At 48.6% G+C, this 23,597-nt stretch overlaps 1 pseudogene; it reads right to left on the bottom strand.

Annotated features, from left to right (window-relative positions):
- Nucleotides 1-22,920, bottom strand: part of LOC121047863 — a 59,204-nt pseudogene extending 36,284 nt beyond the window's left edge.
- Between the last annotated feature and the right edge of the window lie 677 nt (nucleotides 22,921-23,597).

Genomic DNA, 23,597 nt, shown 5'->3' with positions numbered 1-23,597 from the left:
CGTGCTTTCAGGAATTTGTAGTATATTTTGGAGATACTAAAAGACTTTTCGCACTTCTACCCGATTAAACTGGGTAGACTTTCGAACTGACAGCTAGGAAAATTCTCTAAAGTCTCATTCGTTCAGGCTCCTACCCTATACTGACCATAAAGCTAAAGGTGTCTCGGCATATTTATTAATCCGCAATCGCCGATTTGCAATGCAACAAGCACCAAGAAAAGAAACAAATAGATTTCCTTACCATGCTCCCATAGGATGATGCACGAAGGCACCCGATGTCAAAAGCCTCATGTCAAATGAACCGCGGCAAACGCCCCGCTCCCCTTTTTTTTTTTTTCCCCCACTTTCAAAAGCCTGTTTCAGAAGACCATGACGCTAATCTCCCGAGTGGCCGTGCCCCCAGCGACAGTAGGTGGGCACGCGATCTTGTGCAATATAATTATGCCATACCCGGGAGAATAGCTAGATAAAGATTCCAGTACTTCCGGCGTACACTATACACATTCATGTCTTGTGGCGTTAGAAGTCATATCAAACAGAAAATATCGGTCACTGCAAAACATTTGAAGTTGCAGCTTTTATGAATAAGCATTGAACCAACGCTTTCGTCCACGCTGAAGCACGCACGGATTCGCAGTTTGGACGAAGTGGGCTCTGTCAAAATCATTAACCCGCAGCTCACGGCACCTCACTTATTATGTACAGCACCAAACACTTCATTTTAGAGCGCAGCTCTTAGGCGCCCGTTTCCGGCTTGAGCGGCGTCGCCGTCGCCGTCGGCGTAACCGCGCGGTGCATTATGGGTAAATTTCCCGGCTAAATCTAGCGGAACAATTTCCCCGCTAAATCTAGCGGAAAAATTTCCCCGCTAAATATAGCGGAAAAAATTTCCCCGCTAAATCTAGCAGAAAAATTTCCCCGCTAAATTTAGCGGAAAAATTTCCCCGCTAAATCTAGCGAAAAAAATTTCCCCGCTAAATTTAGCGGAAAAATTTCTCCGCTAAATCTAGCGGAAAAAATTTCCGCGTTAAATCTAGCGGAAAAAATTTCCCCGCTACATCTAGTGGAAAAATTTCCCCGCTAAATCTAGCGGGGAAATTTTGGTCACGTGACTGGGGCGGTCACGTGACCTGGGGAGTCACGTGACACCCCGAGGTCACGTGACCCCCTACCGAGGTCACGTGGCCTCGGAGGGGGGCACGTGACTCCCCCACGTGACCCCACCAAGGTCACATGCCCTCGGGAGGGTCACGTGACCCCCCCCCCCCCCCCCCCGAGAACACGTGGCCCTCAGTACCCTTCCCTCCTCCTCCTCAAGAGCTGCGCTCCAATTCGGCGTTACAGGGAGTTTTAAACGGCTTTCACTTTTTTACGTCGCTTTAAACATATTGGTAACTATCTACGTAGATAAAGCTCTAACTGTACGTCTGAATATACTGCTATGACAACGGAGTGCATCGCTGGTTATGCAAATTTATGCAACTGGTCACTTGAACGTCATTTTAAGTTTTTTCGGGTGTTCAAGTTAACCCTATTTTGATGTTCCTTTCACATAAAAGACCCTCTGTACACCCTCACCATGATTAGGTTACGACATAGATGCTCGTTGATGCGCGAAGGTGGTGGAGCGGGGACAGTGAGGACGGGCCTTTGTGCACGGGGGGAACGAGGCGTCAGGCAGCCAATGGGATGGGACTGCCGGTGGAATTCCGGGGAAATTATTCTGACGGCTGCCCTACCAAAAGAATATAGGCTGAAAAATATTGCATTAATCGTGAAATCATTTTCGCGGTATGATTCTTAGATCGACATAACTTGCCTTGCCCAAAAAGCTCCTCACCATGCCGGGAATACATCTCTGGGGCAGCAGCGGGGGGTTCAGCGATGGCCCTTTCCTTCAAGTCAAACTTCAGACGTACGTCGTTTGGCGCATGTGAATGCTCCCCTTAAAATTAAATGACGCGTAAAATATTGGCATGTGCACTGGTGAAAACGTTATAATATGCAGCTTTTACTGAAAATAATGCGATGGAGTGAGCCGAAGCTTACCTGGATTCTGAAGCACGCGTCCTTCTCCGGTCAGCGCTATTAATCCGCCATTCAAGGCACGATACCTATCAGCGACGAAAAAACTAACATATTCTTGTTACGGCGTTCTAAACAACATTTGCACCCGTCTAGGTGGAGCGCATCCTTCCCCTCTTGGCAAGTAAGTCCACTGCTGGCCAGTGTGGCGTTAAATACCATCAGCCTCAAAAGAACTGCAAACCCCTGCAATTGTCTACTTCGTCATATCCCCGCGTTTCTTTTTTTTTGGTCCGAGTTATCCCTATCTTATTCTTCCTCTCACTTCATGCACCCACTGTTGTAGCCTCAGAAGAGTCGAGGTCAAATATCGGAACAACGGCAGTCGTAGCACAGAGGGGAACGGGGACAGTGAAAACGGGACTTTTCACACCGAGGGAATATCGCCGCGCGCGCAACTGGTGAAGTATAGGCAGCGTGCGGGTGGCCTAACGGTTATCGCGCCTACCTCCCACGCGAAAAGCCAGGATTCGATTCCTGGGAGCGACGTGTCTTTTGTTCACCTCTGCATTTTAATGTTCTGGTGCATTCGAGAAGTCTGTTGCTTGTTCGATGTACGGATGTTCTAGTCGCCGAACTTTCTAGGTCAATTATTCCAGAAGTCAACACGTATACATAATTGGCTCCGCGTGGCGATCCGAAGTCAGTTTCGCCTCAGCGTTCGATCCTGCTCCCTCGACGACTTCAAAGCCCGCAACGCTCTGTTGTTATCGTTTTCCCTTCTTTCTTTTTTTTTTTTTTTTGGGGGGGGGGGGGGGGGGCCGGCACAAGTTCGCCCCATTAGACGTTTCAGTTTCCCCAGTTATTCTTTGTTCCATTACCTCTTCATTCGTGATATTTTGGTCGAGGTGCGGGGTACCACATGTTCGTGCAACACTTCCCCCCTCCCCCCTCCTCCCCCCCCCCCCCCACACCCCCGAGGTCCCACAGTGCAAGTTCGAACCCAGGCCCCCGAGGACCCAACGAAGAACAGACCGAGATCTGATCAAGTCGCCTCAACCTTGGCCTACCCCCGGAATCAGGGCCCTTGCCACCCAAGACCAAGCCGAAGAAAACGACGATGGCAAACCAGGCGCAGACCCCGGCCGCGTCTGCCGTCGTATACCTGCCTGTCGCACCCAGAACTTCGACGCCTTTCCACGGAGACGTCCACGAGGAAATTGAATACTGGCTGCAACACTATGAACGTGTAGCCCGCCAAAACGGATAGACGACTGAGCAATGCCTTCACAATCTCTACTTCGCACTCGAAGGAACAGCGAGGCATTGATTTGAAAACCACGAAGCGTTTTTCACTACGTGGGAATCCTGCGCCGCCGAGTTGAAGCGAACGTTCCTCAACCACCACCGTCGGCAGCGAGCGGAGGAACTTCTCCAAACAAGGGTGCAAAGCCCCAACGAAAGCATGACCAGCTTCGTTGAGGATGTCATGCGCCTATGTGCCCGAGCCGATCCGGAGGCAGCCGAGGAGAAGCAGCTTCGCGTCCTCATACGTGGCATGAAGGCTGCAATTTTCGGGGGCCTCGTCCGCAATCCTCCGACAACCGTCGACGGTTCTGTGACTGAAGCCGCTAACATCGAGCGCGCGCTGTCGGCCCGAGCACGCTATTACCATAGACTCGCCGGCGTGCCTGCTCCTCCAACTGTCGCATCTTGCCTACTGGACCTGAACACCGTTGGTGTCGACGGCCTTCGGGAAGTCGTCCGCGCCATCGTCCGGCAAGAACTCCGCAAGATGCTCCCCGACGCGGATCGCCCATCCTCACTGTCGCTCGCCGAGGTTGTTCGAGAGGAGTTTCACAGAACCTTCCGACCTGAAGTTTTTGGTTTTTGAGCCGCAGGGCAGTTGACACGAGGCTATTGCGACAGGGATTCTGCACGCGGGGCAAACGTGCTACACCCCTTCCATTGTTCCCTAAAATGCTCTTCTTTCGCGCGTGCTTGTACACAGTAAATGCAATAAATATTAAAACATGAATGGCGGAAGAAAGAACACATTTGTCCGTCCTCCGTGTTTTAGTCTTTCTATGTAACCGTATGGCCAACACGTTCAGCTAAAGTACATTGTTCACATTATATTACAACGTTGCGGACGACACAAAACGCCAATCATTTTCTCGGTGTACTGCATCTAAAACGATAAAGAACCTGAATGAAAATTCAATCGTTGGTAACTGAAACAATATTTTGAGTACTCTCCTCCGATTTCTATCGGTGGCGGGTTCAGTGCCGCCCTTCTCGGCATCGCCGCACTGGCGGATGCCATAATGCGTAGCAAACAAAGTGTCCAATGACCTGAAAAACACCAACCGCGGCCCACAAGAACACAAGAAGCGCCCTAACTCGGATTGCCAGTACCTTGCAGCACTCAACTAGCACACCCAAAGCGGAAGCGGCGCCCTGCAGTCTCTCTATGCTAGATCGCAAACTCAACGATGAAGTTAACTCAATCGGGTGCTGGTTGGCCGGCTCCTCTGGTCACGTGACGTGACGTCCCAATGAATTTTGTCGCTATGAAGTTTGAGCTAAGGTCGTGAAATAATAAAGTTCAAGGGGACGTCATAATTTCGTCACGATTGAGTTTGCCGATGAAGTTAACTTGAGCAAAATTTGTTCTCCATCAGTCAACATGGCGACGCTTACGTACGTGGCTCTCCTGTTACGTTCGCCCATGAAACGGGTTTTCTGGGACCACCGCGACGCATATCTTTGAGGCAGGATTCGTCGGGGAATACCGCCCCGTGAAGGGTGCCGCTCGCTGGCTATGCGATGAGCTTGGTGGGAAGCTCCAGCGGCGTCGTGAGGGGCCTCATGTTTTGACTGTACAGCACCAAGTGCTCCTTGCTCTACGCTTCTATGGCGGGTTCCAGGGAACAGTGGCCAGTGACGAAAATATTGTGGTGCATCAGTGCACTGTAAGCCGCGTTCTGCACGAGGTGTGATCACCTCGGCCCGAGCTGGGTGAGCTTCCCGCTCTTCCCGTTGACGGACGCAGAAAAGGAAGAAACAAAGAAGAAGTTCTTCGCACAGTGCAAGTTCAGCGGTGTGATCGGTAAATACTCCTTTATATATATATGTCTCAACATTGAGGAACGATTTCCGATGCGCTTAGTCGACAGTGTTCGGTAGAAATGAGCGTAGCCGTAGAGAAACCTTCATAAAAGGATTTCACATCCCACGTGCGTTTCGTGTTTTTTTTCCCCGTTCTCTCCCTTCCTTTTGGTCCCTGCCGTACGTAACGCCCCTCCGCGCCGACAGCTGGTGTTCATGGTGCTCACGTGAGATCAATCATTTCAAGCGACGCATTCAAACGACATGACTGCGCGCGCATGCTCATTAAAAACTCTCGCACCTACGGAAATCGGTCGCATACGGGGGCGGTCCTAAAGTTCCTAAATTGGTGTCAAAAATGAAGAATATTAAGAAATTTGCTAGCGAATCAAAGTAACCGAAGAAGGTTGCGTCTCCGTAGTCTCGGTACGCATTGCTCTGCGTAGATTGCTAGAGCACCCAATCTAAAATGGCACAGCTCGTGCAGAAAGAAAAATTTTGTGCAATTATTAGTTTGTTTGTTTTTTTCATTTGATAGTGTAGGGTGTCAATCCCCAGCGTATGACACTCTAGCTAAGTGTCGCAGGTGCTAGACCTTGCATGAAGGCTTACTGAGTGGCAGGTGTTTCCGCGACAGTGACACATTGTGACTGGCAAGGTGGAACACGTCCCCAAGAGTCAAAACGAGGACTTCTCAAGTCAAACCATCCGCGAGCTCATCTATTGGTAGGAAACGTGTATCGCCTTGTCAGGTTCATATAAGTAGAGAAGGAATAAAGACCGCAGCTTTATTTTTTCAAAGTCCCCTAAAGTTGCACAGATTTTACGACCACCCCTCGTAATGCCAGTTTCAGCAGACAGCCTCCATTTTCACGACTGCACTTGCCATAACGCGCAGTTCCAGCCCTGTTGTTTTAAATCGTGATAAATTGATGCATAATTTGCCTACGAAGGTGCTAAGACCATATCGTGTTACAGGATGCATCGATGGAGTCCAAATCGCCATCTGGTCTCCATTTGAGAACGACCAGAGGTTTGCGAAAGCAGCTTACTGGTGCCCAAATCACTATTATGCGCTAAATGCTATGGTGGTGAATATGCACATGTTAGTTGCATATGACGCACGCAAACTCAATTCTCTAATCATCCTTCACAATGGTCACAGGATGCGAAAGAGCATTGGCATGCAACAGATCACACCAGGTGAAAGCATTCCGGATCGCTGATTCCTAAAGGCCCTGTGAGTTTGATGAGTCTTTCCTTGTAGCAGTTTGCACTGTTGTTCACGTCGGGCTCTGTAAACCCTGTCAACAAACGTTCTTTGTGGTAAAAATGGAGAGAGTTCAACCAATTACCATCGGAAGCATGTGACCTGCATTTGTTTGTTCGTGTTTTGGGGGATGTTTCTATTCCACGCTGCTGTCGTGTTGAAGTGATAGAAGTAGTGAAACGAGGTTTTATTGCTGGCTACCATGCGTAACAGAAATGCTTTACCCTCTGTTTCATACCGCAACAAATGGTTAAAACTCCAGCCTATGTGTCCTTCCTTAAGGTGGTCAGTAGGCATTATAGGGGATCCATGAACACAACTTCTGATAGTGCGCTCCTTTTAAACCACTGTATCAACAGCTCTAAACGACAGCAAATTTCCCCGCTAGTGATCATAAGCTCCGACAAGGGACCTTTTGTATTGCTGCATCAGTTTTGGTGACAGCTTCGTCTGTCACAGCAACATGTGCGTGCCCTGCCGTGGACTATCTTATGTTTCCTCACGTCCTTTACGAAACATTTATGCCATCAGTCACTGTTGTCTTCGGCTCACATTTGCCACCATACTTCACCTGCACTGTGCGATGAATGTCAACACCCTTACGTCGTTAGGAACCGAATCACCGCTCATTGGCCCACCTCAAAAAGCAGCATTTCCAACTTAGAAAGACGACGATTTACTAGACCAATATGCCGATACAGTGTGGGCCACGACCACATTGCTTCGATAGGTTGCACGACGACTCGGTCTCGTGTACCTCGAATCGTAACCTTCAATTATGTAGTATATCTATTAAGACAAATCATGGCCGTGAAAATTGAACACATGCCTTAATCATTCCGATAAACCTGGAGATCACGAAATAAGTTGTGCATGCAATATTTATGCATTATTCTGTTATGAGACAGAATGCACGCCAGAACACTGTACTCTCGTGGTTTATCACAACGATGCAAACATGTTTTTGGCAGGACAAGTAACATACATTTCATTTCTTCTAGAGTCAAATCTCGCACTGCACTCTTCTAGAGTCAGTTTTCGAACTGCAGGTTCTTTGCGAATGTTATGACACCCTACAAATAGAGGCTGCATCAGCCTTAAAAGCCTCAAACAGAAGTGTCATTTCAGACTTAATGCCTACACATTCATGTCAAACCCCGTCATATCTTTGTGCACAGGTGACAGCGGTTATCCCCTGGAACCGTGGCTTCTTACTCCGATCCCTGGCAGCCCTGCTGTGCAGACAGCTGAAGCTGAATTCAACAAGAGGCATCGTTTTACACACTCCATTGTGGAGCGCTGCATAGGCGTGTTGAAGAACAGATTCAGGTGCCTGCAGAGGTACCGGTCACTGCATTACAACCCAGACAGGGCATGCGACATCGCCACGGCATGTGTCATTCTGCAAAATGTTTGTTTGTACAGTACAATTCCAGAGCTTTCCCCCAAGCCCCTCGTGTTCCAGGAGGCCGACTTGGAAGACTCAGATTTGGAGAGCAGCGACAGCGACACCAACACCAGGAACCTGAGAGACAGGGGGTGGGCCATGCGGCAGCGAAAAGTGAGAGAGGTGGCTGCCAACACCCACAGAGCACGTCCAACTCCCCGAGCACGACCCACACCACAAGCACGTCCCACTCACCGGAGTCGCTTTGCACAGCCATGAAGCAAAATGCATGTGCCCACCTATTCTGCCCCCATACCAGTCGCAGAAGAAACCTCATCTGGTCACCCTCCAGTCTTGTCCGGCAGCACGGTAGGAGGGCACGTTCCAGACTGTGCCATTCAAACGGTTATGCCAATTAATGTTGTTTGTACCATTTCTTGATCTATGTCGTTCTTACCTTTTTAGTACCTTTCTATCCATGATGGTCACAGCATAGTCATCATACTGAGGACAAATTATCACAAGCGTAAAATTTTTCCCCTTATTGGTACACTATATTTTAAAGTGATTCTCCGTAAAACTTTTTTTAATTTGATTATCACAGACTTTAGGAACACCTTCCGCACAATATTTAGGCTTATCCTCCACAGCACGAGTAATTCAATTTTAATATTGCCCAACTCACGTTCACAAATAAACGGCATATTTGGTTGGAAACATGGAAAGCTCCGACATCGCATCATGCAGATATTTCCGACTATTTCTCTTCGTGTTTTCATCAATGTTGTTGTACACCCATAACATTGCATTTGAACCCCTGTAATGTTGATTCTACGTGTGTTGCGACGTCACACAAGGGAGGACATCGGCCATTGATATCTGCGAAATTCGGCTTGTGGTTTCATATTTATACTCGTTACAGATTTTACTATTGAGATTTTCTACAATGAAATCAAAATTACGTATGACTATATTTTGGCTCACTCTACCTGATCATCACAAAAACTTATTCGTGCATGTCTTGTTTCCTGTACCGCAACCATGACGTGAAGGTAATTCACGCACAAATACAAGCATATGATATGGTTTCGTGCCACCTGCACCAGTTATGCTTAGGTCTTTAAGTTTTAAAGACTTTGTGATCGATAATAGAATAGATATGAGATTTTTATAACATCTGCAACATGTTCTTTCTTGTGTAGATTAAATAAATGACAAACAAATAGCCTCTGGAGACAGCCCTTAGGGTTGAAGTTTTGAGGGTTGAAGTTTCGGACACCCATCAGGTGGAGTAAAAGTGTCGAGAAGGACGCAGACTGCTGGGTCCTAGAAGCCGCTATTCCCTCCAGCCTGAAAACAGAGTGAGAAGAAAAATACTCTTTGAACAGCCTGCTAGCTGAATGTGAGGATGGGGTAGTGGTGTGTACCGCGGTAGTGATTGGCATGTCACTGCCTTTACCTTCCATCATATCTAGCCTGCAGCAGTAAGAATTTGAGCATGGGCTAAGGCGCACACTTGAATAAGCACTTCGGGGCCTGTCGTTCAGCAAGAGCTTATAAGTTTGAAAGACTTGTAGTGCGTATGCCTTTGCTTCGAAAGCCTGTCTGTCTGGGGCTGCACTGTGTCGGGTCTCAAATTTTAGTTTGGTGGAAACAGCGCAAAAAAGACGTAGGACGAGGTCCAAGAAACACACAGACAGGGCGCTGTCTCTGTGTTTCTAGCCCGTGTGGTGCTTACTGTGTATAGCCCGTGTAGTGTTTACTGTGTATAGCAAGGTGATGAAACTCTGAAGACCCCTTTAATTTATGTAATCAATCAATCGCACAACAAATGCAATTCTCAAGCCACCATGCTTGTGCTGCGGCTTTTCTACTTCTGTAAAAAACCTCCCAAAGCAACCTGCATTTGGCTTCCTCACATTAATTTCAGGTCACTATGCATAATTTCAGGTCACTATACACCTTAGGAGAATAGGTAGAGACCACGGAATGCTAGTGAAAATTAATTTCTTCGTAATCTCACACGTAATCTCACGAAACTGCGGGAAAACAGATCACCGAAGCAGTGTCCATGCAAGAAATTGAGAACCGAGGTCATGCCTGCCTATCCTTTGTCTCGTTCTATAGTCCGTTGCAACTCATGAAGGGAGGACGAGTGTAAGGCGGGCCGGGTACGGGGAAGTAGACGAAACGCTGGAGAAAAGAGCGCGAACCCTCCTCTCTTTAGCGTTCCGTCTGGCTTCCTCCTCCCCGGCCCGTCTTACCCTCGCCCTACCTTCTTGAGTTGCAACGGATATGCTGAAGGATAAAGCTACGGACAGCCATGTCCAACTGTTCATAGGATCATATCTGCGCTCGTCGAAGCAATAGGGAGCTCCTAAATGGCTTGTGACTGGACCTGGGCTCGTCAATTCGACATTCAGTCTATTGTAGGGCGGGACAAAGTAAACGAGGGGCGTTCTAAAAGTATCCAACCTGAATTTGTTCCGTGGAAACAATTGAAGCGCGGACAACGTCGTCTGGTTGGGAGGTGCAGGGAACATTAATGTGCATGCGCGCATTTATGAGGATCGCAGAAAATGTGAGTCGATGGCAGTCGGCATCTCAGTAAAAAAATGTAGACAGTCCTCGTAATTGTTTTTTTTTTTTTTCAAAATGACAGAACGGCTTGAACAGAGGTATTGCATCAAATTTTGTTTCAAGCTTGGTGACACTCAAACAGAACGATGCCATGGGCATTACACAAACAAGGGAGTGTTACAACCGGATCATAGATGGCCGCACATTGGTAGAGAGCGACGCACGTTCCGGAACGCCTTCAGCAAACGGAAATAACGAGATGATTTGCCAAGTGCTGGACCAGCGCAGCACCATTCAAAAACTTGCGGCTAAGGTAAGTACCGGTTCGGGTGCATTAAATTGTGAAGGAGGATTTGGATCTGCAGAGAATGTCTGCGACATTCGTGCCGAAGTTGCTCACGATGGGGCAGCATCATGACAATGCACCAGCTCTATTCTCGCATTTGATTCCCAGTTTCTTGGCCAGAATCAAGACTCCCTACTCGCCCGACATGGCTCCTTGTGATGCCTGGCTCTTCCCGAAGATAAAATGCCGCTTAAAGCAACCCGACTTGTCGCGTGAAAAACTGAAGAGCACTGACTGCACCTCCTCACTGGGGCTGACTGCCTGCGACTCGCATCTTCTGGGGGCCTGGTAAAATTCACGCATGCGCATTAATGTTCCCTGCACCTCCCCCCCAGGGGACGCTGTCAGCGCTTCATTTGTTTCCGTGGAACAAATTCAGGTCGGATACGTGTTGAACAGACCTCGTAAGTGCTGTGTTGTATAGGTGTAAGGACATGTGCAGGTGGCGGCATTATGAACTGGAACAACCGTTGTGGTTGGTGTGACGAAAATGCCATAATGGCAGCTCCATGAGTTTTAAGCTGTAAAAAGGGAGATTCTAGTGAACTGCCACATTCCTTGTTTATTAGTGGTGGAAGGTTCTGCTTTTAATCTTTTTACTTTGTTCGTCCCGATAAACCCTAACTGTGCCTGCTCATATTGCCGCCCCTTTACACATCGCAACACTGTTAGTGCGAACATGTCATTGGCACATATTTCCATTTTACTTTAAATAGCATTAGCAGGCAGGGCACAAAATTTTACCGCCTACATCATAGCCCCAATTGAGCACTTTCCGTAGCAATAGTAACTGATGACAGCTTTTTGGTTCTAAGGAAAAAACAGGAAAGTTCTGCGAGTGCTTTTTCACATTAACAGTGCACCGCTGTGTTCAGTGCTTACAAGCTGGGCCTCTTTTCAGAAATAAGATTGTCCTCACGGTTTTTACTAATCGCTCAGCAAAATGCAGAGAACCTCAAGTTTAAAACGGCAATGGACGGAAAGACAAAAACAAATACCGTTATGAAACTTAGATTAGACGTCTGTTGCCTGCAAGCATTTTGTCAGAAAATGAAAGCTTTGCCTAGGTTGAATTTTCCTAGCTCTACGAACAGAAAAAAAAATACTTAGGCGAGCGAGCGCATCGGTTGCACCCCTTTGCAACGGCGGGATCTCCTCCAGTGCTGCACGGATGCCCTCCTGTGCAGCCAGCTGCTGCTGCTGTGTGGCCTGCAGGTCCCTGGCCGTGCACGCTTGCCCAAGCAGTGCACGCTTGCCCAGGCCGTGCTCGTACAGGGCGAGGAGGCAGGGCACATGCGAACTAGTGCACTGCCAACACGAAGCACATTTTCATGTGATTTCAAGATGTGTAATTTTGTGTTTCCTGGTACCATTTGGTGGCGGCAAAGCTGCACCCTCCACAGGCAACGCCGCTTCTGGCGTGTCCTCGGCATACCTCACTCATGAGTGCCCTCACTCACCCTCACTCACCCTCATCTTCACAGGTGAGGTGAGGGTGAATGAGTTTCTGAACCAGGAAAATTCATGAGTGTGAGGGTGAGTGAGGACCGTGAGGGCTGTGAGGGCGGTGAAGGCCGCGAGTGCGTGAGGGCCGTGAGGGCGTGAGGGCCGTGAGGGCGGTGAGTGGCGTGAGGGCCATGAGTGCGTGAGGGCAGTGTGTGGCATGAGGGGCGTGAGGGGTGTGAGGGCCGTGAGGGCGGTGAGTGCATGAGTGGTGTGAGGGCCATAAGTGCGTGAGGGGCGTGAGGGCGGTGAGTGCGTGAGGCCCCCTTCAGACGGAGCAACTTTCTCAGCAATTTTGGTGTTGATGGCGGGTTGTTCTCTAGCTTTCCCTAGGTCGACACGAATTGCTGAGATCGGGTCCGGCTCGAAATGAGCAAGCAACTCGGAGCAATTCGAAGACGTTTGAAGCGTCTCCATCCAATGAGGGACGCCAAATTTTCACGTGATACCTCGTGCCGAAGATGATGACACCGAAACTTTGGTTCTGGTTTGAAATCGATCGTTTTTGGAAATAAACTGTTTCAGAAAGGTGCCTTTGTATTCTCAACGAGATTTGAATGCATAAAAACACGTTTATAACGCGTAATTGTGTCTAAATAGTGCAAGAATAATAATATTTCATGATGATGATGGCAAATTGCAGCAATTGGTTGCTGCATGTGATCGCGGGCGGCCCGTGTTGCTGGTGTTGCCACGTAAAGTGTCTGGGCGAAATTGCCCCATCTGAAGCTGGCCTGAGTGACGTGAGGGCCATGAGTACGTGAGGAGCGTGAGGGCCGCGCGAGCGGTGAGTGCGTGAGGGGCGTGAGGGCGGTGAGTGGCGTGAGAGCCATCAGTGCCTGAGGGCGGTGAGTGCGTGAGGGGCGTGAGGGCGGTGAGTGGCGTAAGGGCGGTGAGTGGCGTGAGGGCTATGAGTGCGTGAGGGCCGTGAGGGCGGCGAGGGGAGTGAGGGCCATGAGTGAGTGAGGGGCATGAGGGCAGTGAGTGGCGTGAGGGCCATGAGTGCGTGAGGGGCGTGAGGACCATGGGTGTGTGGGGGGCGTGAGGTTCAGGGAGGGTGAGTGAAGGGCTGAAGGTGAGGGTGACTGTGAGGATGAGGGTGAGTGAGGGACTGAAGGTGAGTGTAGCTGTGAGGGTGAGGGTGAGTGAGGGGCTTAGGTGAGTGTGGCTGTGAGGGTGAGGGTGAGTGAGGGCGACCTAAAAGGCCGACCTCTGGTCCTCGGCCTTGCTGTCTTCTGCTGGGAAGTCCTGTATATTGGCTTGAACTGGAGTTATCATGTTGTCAATCCTATTTGTTTTTACCCATGTCTTTGCACTATTTTTTTTTTAAGATTGCACTACCAACTGATTAGATCGTCAACGTTTATTGAGTTAGAAAAACAGTACATCAACTGGGCTGTTCTTTAAGTTATGAGTCGATATACCGTAAAGTATATCCAGTTATAACTGTAGCTATGAATACAGTTGTGAGGATGAACTGTGGCACAGCCCTAACAACTCATACTGCGTTTTCCGTTCATAATTCCCACATCACGAGGTCAGATACTGTGGTACCTTAGCTACACCTGCGATTCCAAATACTTACCGTGGCTGCAGCCGATGGGCCAGGCTGTGGCGTTGGGCGAGGTGCCAGAGGTGCCAGGCGCCTTCCCCAAGAGTTTCGGGAGGAATCCCACCCCACGAGGGACAATATCCGTTCTTCTTCGGCGTTTAGCGGAGGGACGGGGTTGGCACCCCCACCGGTCCTCTGAGTGGCACCGGACAGGTCCAACCCAGACAGCACAGACACGTTGAAAAGACGTCGAAAGAGCGTCGATGACGTCAGGAATTAGATGTCGACAGAACGTCAAAATTCTGAACGTCAGGTCCCTTCGACGTAATATGGAAAGGCTTGTGTCTGGAAAAAAAGGGGGATTTTACGTCGGTATAACGTCCCACCTAACAACCTTAAAACGTCGAGTGCACGTCTGAATTGGACCGGAAGTCAAGTGATAACGTTATACACTCTAAGAAAAAAATGGAGGAAAAAGGTAGGAACGGCGCGTCTTCCTCCCTTTTACTGACTGCCCCTAAGCGGGCACCAGAGGAAGGGAGGAACGAAACTTTTTTTCTCCTTCTCCAGGCAGACGGGAGAACGCTTTCGCCCTCCCGAGTCATCTTCTTTCGGTTCCGGTTTTCGAGCACGTCACGCACGTTGTTTAATAAATGTTGTTGAGTTGATTGAGCTTCAGCGTGTCAGCGAAGGCCGCCTGTAATTCCGTCTTCTAGTCTAAACGTGCAGAACATTTCGGTTGCATTGACGTTTTTATCACTAATTTTATCAAACGAGCAAACGAAACCGCTAGAAACAGCAAAGTTCCGGAGCAGTGCCAGCAGCGCTACGTACACTGGGTAAGATGGCCGTTTCCGGATTGCGGCGCGGAACGCACGCGGAACCACAGTAGCGTAAACACGCGGAAATGTGTCGACGTTTTCGACGTTATGGAAATCGCAGGAACTGCATCCAAGACAGGCAGGTTTTGCTGCCGGCTGCCTAGATACATTCCGTGCTGAGTTCGGTTCTGTTTTCCCGTGCCAACCGGCAATCAACGTGGCTCTGTATTTCTGCGTGTCAGCAACATTGTCAACGTGGTTCTGTATGTCTGCGTGTCAGCGACATCGTGATGGCACTGGAATTATCGCCGATGTGACCGTGTGTTCGTGTATCAGTGGTGTAACAACAAGATGAGATGACGTAAACTGTCGGGCATTGATGCCGTTGGTCGGGCCGTGATCGGAGGGGACGGGGTGTCGCAGGTTGACATTCCGCTTTATATTAAAGAGTTTAAAACCACTTGAGGGATTAGGTGCAGTCGATCGACGTGTGGATAGTCATGTTGGAACGCTGGTCTGAACGGTAAGCTCCTAACGTACAGTGGCCAATGTGTCTGTCGGTTGTCTCCTCCCCGAGATCGATTGCGCTCTAAGGAAAGGACTGAACAGTACGAAATTATGACGGAAGGTACGTACATTCACACTGGAATTTTAGCATTAAAAAAGAATAGCAGGTAAACGTCGAGCATACGCCTAAACTGAACGGGATGTCAATTCATAACGTCATATCAACGTTGACATAACGTCCCATTTGACGACATAAAACGTCGAGCGCACGTCTTTGATAACGTTGATATACCGTTGACGTAACGTCCCATTTAAGGACCTTAAAACGTCGAGCATACGTCGAAACTGAACGGGATGTCAATTGATAACGGTCTCGACCTGGGTTATCGTAGAACAATGGATTCAATTGGATCTGTCTTCGTTGCTCGAAAGTTTGTTCGCGGAAGCATGTATATTCGGACGGAATAGACCATTTGCTAAATCTCTCAAGCGCCCCGGCCTGCACTCGAGGAATTATGGCAACGGTGTTCCTTGAGCTCCCTAGTGATCGGTAATTTCGGCTACTTCCATGGGTACACAGTTTTGGGTGTAATCCGGAGTCACCCTAAACAAGCGTCCTATAGTGCCCAAGGACCTGTCATATCACTTTTAAGATTTATCGTCAATACAGCGTTTTGGATACTGCGCATGCTGTCCACCCTTCAACCTGGCTCAGCTCTTACAGCTTTAAAGACGCTGATATTAAGTTAGAAACGCTAAAAATGCTATAAACAGCATCGCTGAGTCCGAGCTAAATCCTGGTTTTTCTTGTGAATTCTTGGCTTTTTAAGCAATTCCTGCTAAAACAAAAATCACGAGAATGATAATATTGTAGGAGAGCTCAGTCACGTTCAAAAATGGATTGCATGTACAGTGTCAAAAAACGCTGACATTGACGATAAATTTTAAAAGTGATACGACAGCACCTTGGGGCTTTGTCAGGCGCTTGTTCAGGGTGATCAAGGTGTTCGCTCAGACATTTTTGGGACGTCTCGCGCTCAACGGTCGAAGAACCTCCCCCCAAAAAACATGGAACTGACGTCGAATGATGTCGATGACGTCAAGGTGCTGCTCAGGACATTGTTGGGACGTTTCGTGCTCCACGTTCAATGAACTTCCCGGAGAAAACGTAGAACTGACGTCTATTATTGCCAATGACGTCAAGGTGTTGGTCAGACATTGCTGGGACGTCTCACGCTCAACGTTTGAAGAACCTCTCGAAAAAAACGTGGAACTGACGTCGAATAATGTCGATGACGTTAAGGTATTGCTCAGACATTGTTGTGACGTCTCGCGCTCAACGTTCGAAGAACCTCCCAAAAAAACGTAGAACTGACGTCGAATAATGTCGATGATGCCAAGGAGTTGCTCAGGACATCGTTGGGACGTCTCGTGCTCGACGTTCAAAGAACTTCTCATACGTCAATTACTGTTGAAGACGTCGAGATGAAGCTTATGACGTCGTCGCTACGCAGCGTGTTTGACGTTGTCGGAACCTCTCATGTGGACGAACCAATGCCGTCGATGTCACCCAATGTCTAGGACCTTATTTCAACATCATCTGGACGTCTTGTGCTGCCTGGGAAATCCCGTCGTCGCTCCGCGCACACACGCGTATTTCAGTACGTCTTCCATTCGGCCCGGATTCTTACAGACGGGTCCTCGATATTTAGCTCCTGTACAATGATGACCCACAGGGCATTTCGTTCTTCCTTGGATAGCGGACTATCTGTGGCGAACCTAACAAGGACAGGGTTCGCCAACAGATAGTCGAGGAGTAGAGCGAACTGCCCCACGGAGACACGAGCCCAGAGCCTCCACCTTTTGGTGGCGTTGTCAGCAGTGGCCAGAGTCCCGAGTCAAAGTTGAACTCTCAAAAATTACGAGGTCGTGTCAACAACAAACTGAACGAACTCCTTAATCCGGATTGTCCAACGTTGCCAAGACCCCAATCTTCACAAACGGCTGCAGTTCATGCGAATAGTTACTATGGTCACTCAAGTAAAATGCATAATTGGTGCAAAGAGAATTCAGCTTGTGTTATTCGATTTTAATTGAAACAGGTTCTACGTTTTTCAAACTTACAAAATACTAGTTTTACAACTGGGTAGAATTCCCGATGAAGTTTTAACTTAATCGTTTCTGTTGACCGACGTCATGATAAAGTTGGGTCCCCAGTGGAGTTTGCCGGCGATGAAGTTGGGGCTCCTCCCACCGGCGACGTCACAATGAAGTTTCTTCATCGCTTTTTTCAGCATAGACAGACTGAAGAGTACTTTCACCAACGTTTCTAACCACTCGTCATGGCCGCGGAACCTGACATTCGCTAGATGGCGCCACAGTATTCAAAATGGCGCTGCCCACAATTAAACGGTCTATGGTTCTAGGCGAAACAGGCATCGTCACTACCTGTCAAGGCTTCTAGACGGGCATTGCAAACGAGGCTTTAGCGACATCCACCAGGTGCCCTTTGCTAATCGTTTAATTTACTTTAAAATTCATTTTCTTTTCTTTTATAACGAGAGATAGGTCTGTTCGACGAGATACTGCTCCCTTGAACATGTATAGGCCAAGAAATAAGCGTCGAAATTTAGTTGTAGTAACCCTTTAAGGTTATGATTATAATGCAATTAATACAAAGGTGCAAGCGAGCTGAACAAGAATGACAATAATAATCCATGGAGAGGGGGAACAAAAGGGGCAAAGTACAAGCACAAAACTCCAAACAAAGCTACGTGACTGGTGCGCAGCCGAAAAATTCCGCCTGATCCTGATATCGAGTCAGGGACCTCTCCATTTCCAGTGGAGCGCTCTACAAACTGAGCTAGTCAGAAGTTAGACGTCAGTAAAGAAAACGAGTTTTATCAGCTGCCACCAGTCTAACACCAACGATGTTGACCGGCCTGCATTTTAATGCGAAAGCATTGGAGCGAAGCCGGTACGTGTTATCTGTAACCGTCTGTAGCAGCGAAACGGCAGTTAAATTCCCATTGGTCAAAAGCACAGCGACGCAGAAGCATTGTCATAAAGGCCGTGGAGCCGGCGGGGTTCGTCGCGCCTGCGCAATGGGGGAGCGTGATGTCTCCGCCGGAGCGCCGTGTGCGAAAAAGCAAGACGTGGCGCGCTGCTTGTAGGAATGCGCTGCGCGTAGGAATGCTTTCGCATTCCCACTAGTAAGCGGTCTTAAAGGACACTGGCAGGGTATTTATGCTCGCCAAGGTTTTTTTATTTGCACATGACATATGAGAGCCAAACTACCCGGAACACAATTGGCGGCTCGAAATTCGCTTTCTTTCCGATCGAAAACCGCCGATCGAGTACTGGCCGGTTTGAGTCGCGCTCACTTTCTCCTCCGTGGTCACGTGCCGTTTTCTGTGGTTTAGACACAACCACCAAATATAATGAACGCCGTGGGTAATCGAGGGCACACACTAGATGTCAAAAATAGAAATGAAATGTGATACCAATTTTTTATACCTTCTAAAAAACTGCAAATACGTTTATTGAAGAAGAAAAAAGTTGCACAGCCATGTGACTTCTGTCAACTCTCTCTCCTCTTCTATATTTCTTTCTCCTCGCCAGTCCAGTTTCGGTTTCGGCTTAAAATAATTGACATGTTTTTTTTTTATTATTTGATTAAAATATACGTGACGTTGTAGCGAAATATTGATTGGGTAGTCTTTTGACACCATAATGAATCGCCCGGCAAAAAAGGCGTCCAATCCCCCAAAGGTCATCCTGGTGATATTTACCGTTCCATTCGGCGCTCTCTGGGCGGCACCATTTTGTTCGACAGCAGCGCCCTCTCCATACATCCGGGAAATTCAGCGGGTTCGGTCAACACCTCCTAGAAAAGAAAGCCGTAGCGCTCTGAGTGATTACGTCACAATGTCGGAGAAGGAAGTCCATAGCGCAGCTACGTGAGAAAAATTTTGTGACATCGACGTGAAAAAAAACGTTACTCGTCGAGCGGCACGGGGTGTTCGTGAACGTTTATCCGACATTAATATATGTTTTAAAAGCGCAGTATTGTACAATTTATTATATATATAATATAAAGATAAAATACACGGCGCTACCAAGGTTGAAAGTACCAATTTTATGTTTATGATTATCCCCGTAACCGCGAGACTACCTGCAACCCCGTAGATCCCCACACTTTTCGAATGAACTGTCCGCTGCGACGTTTTCCTCCTTCGTATACGGGCTCCAATTCTGGTAAATTTACGTTGTGTGTGAGCTGCTGACTGTCTAAAAAGAAACGCTGAGGCTTTCAGAAGGGAAGGGAACCGAAGAAAATCCAGTCATCGCCGCGTGGAGCGCACGCGAGCAAGAGATGAGTCCCTGACGTTATGCTGGATAAGCCTCCTACACTGCTCCCGCCCGCTGCTTTTGTGTGTGTAAGTGTCGTTCTCTTGATCCTTCCCGTCGTTTCTTGATCGTCACCGCAGTCTGGAATAGATTTTCTTTTTTTTGCTTGATACTTTGGCATTTACGTGGATTCGCGGAACAAGCCCTGCTACGGTTTGAGTGGCACGTGTTGCAATTAGCCAACGATGACACTGGTCGATTATCGATAGACCTCTCTTTCGACAGGGAGAGACTGAAAGTTCGTCTTCAATTGTTTTCGCCGCGGATATTGTGGGACGTATGGATACGATCGACAGGTGAGAGACAACTTATTTACGGGCTTTCTTACGGCCGAATTCAGAAACCTCACTCAAACTACACTCAAACTGAAGGGCCCCTTCACTTCCTCGAGGAAGGCGCGAGGGCCGGCGCTGGCCAATCGCGACGGCGGATCCGTGCTCGCAATTGGCCAGCGCCGGCCCTCGCGCCTTCCTCGAGGAAGTGGAGGGGCCCGTCAGTTTGAGTGTAGTTTGAGTGAGGTTTCTGAATTCGGCGGTTAGTCATGTGGGACGCGAGTAAAGTGCTGCAGTCAGGTTGTTTTTTGCTTTTGTTTTTCGTGACAGAATGGCATCTTATTCGTCATTTTCCGTGTGCGGTTGCGTCGAAATTTGTAAATATGCGTGGTAAGATTCTAGTTTTCAGTGGAAGGTGAATAACAAGTTTGTGTGATTATACAAAGTGCGTTCTTTGTGCTTATGTGTTTATTTAAACTAATGCTATTTTATTGCCTTTACCACTTTTATACTAGAATCTTAACTGTATTAAGGTAATAGTATTATTGTACACAAAATACTATATTTTGTTCTAAGGCAGCTCGAGCCCATAGGGAGAAGTAAATTAGTTGACTGTAAATAGTAAGTTTAGTACTCCTGCCACACAGAAAAGTTAATTTATGTTCATTAAATGATATGGGACTTAATCAGCTCGCGGTCTTGAGTGATTATACGAGTGTCGCAAGCTGATTTGTCGACCTCATAATGTCATTCGATCGAAATTACATCACTTTTGCCATGTGGCCGGGTATGATGCAAGAATTCAGTCACTGCACGCGATAACATCGCTTAAATGATCGTAAGTGACACTTGATTAGCCGTGTCCGCGTTGACTACGTCTACCTGATTTTTAACCGTGATCTGTATTGCTGGAATTAATCACTGCGTGTCTCGCCATCTTGTCGAAGTATTTCTGTGTAAAATATGCATTCCTACAGCAATAATTGCGTGACTCAATGATTTCTCCTATATGCCTACCTCGTACCATTTCATCCCGATTATTTAGCGGTGTAATAATTTGCCCGTGTAATAAAATATTTTCGAGACCCGTTGCTATGTGCAGCTTTCATTTTAGCTATTAAATCGCGCGTTTGTGACTAAAAGCGCGTTACGACGGTCGATCCAGGCGCGTTGGCTTCGCTTCGCCGCGCGCCCCCGATGGCCTTCCTTCGCGACGTCACGAGAAGAGCGCTACGGCCTTCTCTTCTAGCAGGTGTTGGTTTGGTTGGTTCGGCGGGGTAAAACGAGAGAGAGGGCACGCGCCCGACTCCGCTATACTCCGTTTCACCTTATGTTGTACCGCAGAGAAGGCTAGAAGCGCGAGCTCATAGCGTCTGGAGCTGCTCTTAACGCACGAGAGCTTGTGCCGCCGAGATGTGCCCTAGAGCAAGGAGCTCGCGCTTGTAGCCTTTTTTGCGGTACATCATAAGGTGAAACAGAATATTAGCGGCGAGATGTTTTGGTGGCGCTCTCCTATGGTCCCCCCTTGTGACGTCATTACCTAGTGAACAACAAATTCGATGGTGTTTGTTATTAGCATGGTGGAAGCTTGAAATCATTGCGCTCTCGAAGGAACACTGCCAACACCGTCAAAATTAAAGTTCTTTCATTTCTCTCATTTCCGTCGATGATAAATCCTTTTCTGACGTCATAGTCATCGTTCGGCCAATCGTGGAAGGCCGACCACAGCGACGCTTTCGGGCGTGCACGTCGCCAATAGCAGACGACAAACCGGGAGGTTGCCATTCTCCATCTTTGGGCTGTACCGGCGGTCTGTACGGAACATCAAACTCTCGCTTGTGGTTGCCGTTGTGAAGTGGTTCGCGTTCTTAGAATAGTTATGGCTACTCCAAAATCAGCCTATAGACGCTGTGCAGCAGCTGTGCATGGGCGCCGCCATAACCGCCTTTCAGTTCTTGTTTCCTCCTATTACATTTACTTCGCTTCATCATTACCACAGCGAGGCAGGTTATTGCCACTTTAGGTTCTACTGTGCCCTTCTCCACAGCATTGGCCTTTCTGGAGGCTTGTCGACGCCCGCTTCAGTGGCTCGGCATCTGGGAAAGACTAGAGAAGGTCAGCAATGGCGGCTGTAATTTGGCGCGTGTGTAAAGCGCCTATAGCCCTCTGTTGTTCTATTTCGGTAGATGATCAACTAGCATATTTTTTTCTGCTACTTAAATAGCCGTTGAGTCAGCCGGCAGTACTACCCTCAACTACTGCTTGTATTGCGGCATGCAGAGAGCACGTTTTTATTTATTATTTCAGACTACCACTCATGGCCGCTAAAGGCCTACACCAGTACGAACTTTGTATAGTAAAAAAGGTACAGCAACCGGAGTTACTTTTCGCCGGAGAGACCGGCCGATCTGACACAGTTTTCCCTATTTTTTCTTTTATTTGCACGTAGGTAAAAGCGCAATTGGACCCTGTTAGTCATTTTACCTAGCATAGTATTACACAATAACTGGCATACCAAAATCTGCGCATCTGCGCTTGAAATTTCCAAAATGACGCGATTTTAAACAGACTTTGCACGCCAGCCGGATGCTAGGTACAGCCCACTCGGCGGAGCAGACGACATTGCGGGGTGAGAGGGGGAGGGCATTTTTGTCTCTCTATTACTCTCTCTGCTATGACCCTGCTCAGCGGTCTCGGGAAGTTAGGCGCGCCGCCGCCTCATGACAGCGAAAGTGGCGCTGCGGTCGATGTCCCGGTATCCGGCGGCCCGGCGGTCCTCGGTCTCCCCTTCATCTGCGCCTGCGCTCCTTCGCGTTCATACCGGTATGGCGTCTTCCATGGCGTGAGGAGTTTCATTTGTGCTTGTCGGCGTTATTTACGCTGCTCTCCCGCTTTTATTTGAAGGCTCGGAAGGACACTTGCTGCTTCGCGCCTATCTGCAAGTCAGGCTATAAATCAACGAGGCAAGGACCTAAGTGTTTTATGTAATTCCTCTTATTTACATCAGCATATCTGGTCCCTGCTTCGATCGAGTCCAGACCCTGTTCTCGTGCGAGTCCAGCTCTCAGTCTCGTGCCCCGTGCAAGCGGGAGCACATCATCTTCACACGCACCTGGTTCGCTCTGGCCACACCCATGGCCAGTCGCTACCACACACTAAGCTGTCGTTGTTTTCTGTCCCCAAGGACCCGGATCTCTTTCGGAAATGGTAGCTTGCGCTTCGGCGCGACGACGAAAAACTTCAGCCTCACTCCGTGGTTTGCGAGCGCCACTTCGAGGAACAGTTCGTCGTGCGGCACTTCACCCATGTGATCACTAGAGAGATTGTCAAGCTTGCAAGAGACTGCCCTTTGCTTGACCAAAGACGCTGTTCCGTCAATCCTGCCGAACGCCCCCACGTACTGTTACAAGTGTAAACTGAACTCGCTTCGCACCGGCCAACGTCCGTCGGCGGCAAGAAGCGGAAGCATGACAGACGCAGTTCGGTTCCAACACAACACTAACTGAGGGAGCCGTGTGGCCCCCTGTTTAATATAGAGAGCCGCACTTCCAGACATCAGGCCACCAGAGGACCTTGTGGCGCTACATGCTAGCCAGGAATATAACAGTCCTCCCCTCTAAGGTACAAAGACAACTAAGGGGAGTACCGCTGCACGCCCTCCTAGTCCTTGTGCTACGGCGCAGCTGGGGTGGACTGATACTTGTAGGATGAGGAGTTACCCCAGTGCTTGCAACACTGTCGCTTGCACCCACGCTTGTTTCGCCTGGCTCGAACAGAGTGCCGGGAGTACCAGCAGATTCACTCGTATTTAAT

This window comes from Ixodes scapularis, unplaced genomic scaffold, assembly GCF_016920785.2.
Source record: "Ixodes scapularis isolate PalLabHiFi unplaced genomic scaffold, ASM1692078v2 PGA_scaffold2__306_contigs__length_199485367, whole genome shotgun sequence".
Classification (NCBI taxonomy): Eukaryota; Metazoa; Arthropoda; class Arachnida; order Ixodida; family Ixodidae; genus Ixodes; species Ixodes scapularis.
The sequence above is the reverse complement of the archived record's forward strand: the minus strand, read 5'-3'. Positions and strand labels throughout refer to the sequence as shown.